The sequence below is a fragment of the Mandrillus leucophaeus genome, unplaced genomic scaffold, assembly GCF_000951045.1.
Source record: "Mandrillus leucophaeus isolate KB7577 unplaced genomic scaffold, Mleu.le_1.0 Scaffold909, whole genome shotgun sequence".
Taxonomy (NCBI): Eukaryota; Metazoa; Chordata; class Mammalia; order Primates; family Cercopithecidae; genus Mandrillus; species Mandrillus leucophaeus.
Genome location: NW_012109908.1, coordinates 13,383 through 14,466, shown reverse-complemented (window position 1 = coordinate 14,466; position 1,084 = coordinate 13,383). Strand labels below are relative to the sequence as shown.

At 39.8% G+C, this 1,084-nt stretch overlaps 1 pseudogene; it reads right to left on the bottom strand.

Annotated features, from left to right (window-relative positions):
* LOC105531798 overlaps positions 1-1,084 on the bottom strand; it is a 10,114-nt pseudogene that overhangs the window by 8,601 nt on the left and 429 nt on the right.

The following is a 1,084-nucleotide window of genomic DNA, read 5'->3' as shown; positions in this document are numbered from 1 at the left end:
CTTTTTCACCATAGTCCTCTATGGAGTTCCAAATATCACTTTGCAAATTCCACAAGAATAGGCTTAGCGAAAGGATTCTTGAGAGTAAAGATGTAACTCTGTGAGATGATTCCACAGAAAACAAAGAAATTTCTCAGAAAGCTTCTTTCTCTTTGTTATCGGAGGATATTTCCTTTGTCGCTATAGTCTTCAACGGGATCCGAAATATCAGTTCTCAGTATCCACAGAAATAAGGCTAGCAAACAGATCCACAAAATACAGATGAAACTCTGTGAGTGGAAGTCACACATCACAAAGAAGTTTCAAAGAAAGCTACTTTCAACATTTCATCTGAGGATATTTCCCTTTTCACAGTTGCCCTCTATGGGCATCGAAATATCACTTTGCAAATTCCACAGGAACAGGCTCAGCGAAAGGGTTCTTGAAGGAAAAGCTGTAACTCTGTGAGTGGAAGTCACACATCAGAAAGCAGTTTCTCAGTAAGCTTCTATCGAGTTTTCATCTGAGGATATTTCCTTTTTCATCATAGCCCTCTATGGGCTTCCTAATATCACTTTAAAAATACCACAAGAACTGTCTTAGCGAATGGCTTCTTGAGGCGAAAGCTGTAACTCTGTGAGATGATTTCACAGAACACAAAGAAATTTCTCAGAAAGCTTCTTTCTCTTTGTTGTCGGAGGATATTTTCTTTGGCCCTATAGTCTTCAAAGGGATCAGAAATATCAGTTCTCAGATTCCACAGACATAAGGCTAGCAAAGAGATCCACGAAATACAGATGTAACTCTGTGAGTGGAAGTCACACATCACAAAGAAGTTTCTCAGAAAGCTTCTCTCCAGTTTTTCTCTGAGGATATTTTGCTTTTCACCGTAGCCCTTTATGGGCATCCAAACATCACTTTGCGAATTCCACAAGAACAGGCTTAGCGAGCGGCTTCTTGAGAGAAAAGCTGTAACTCTGTGAGTGGAAGTCACACATCACAAAGCAGTTTATCAGAAAGCTTCTTTCGAGTTTTCATCTGAGGATATTTCCTTTTTCACCATTGCCCTCTATGTGCTTCCAAATATCACTTCGCAAATTCCACA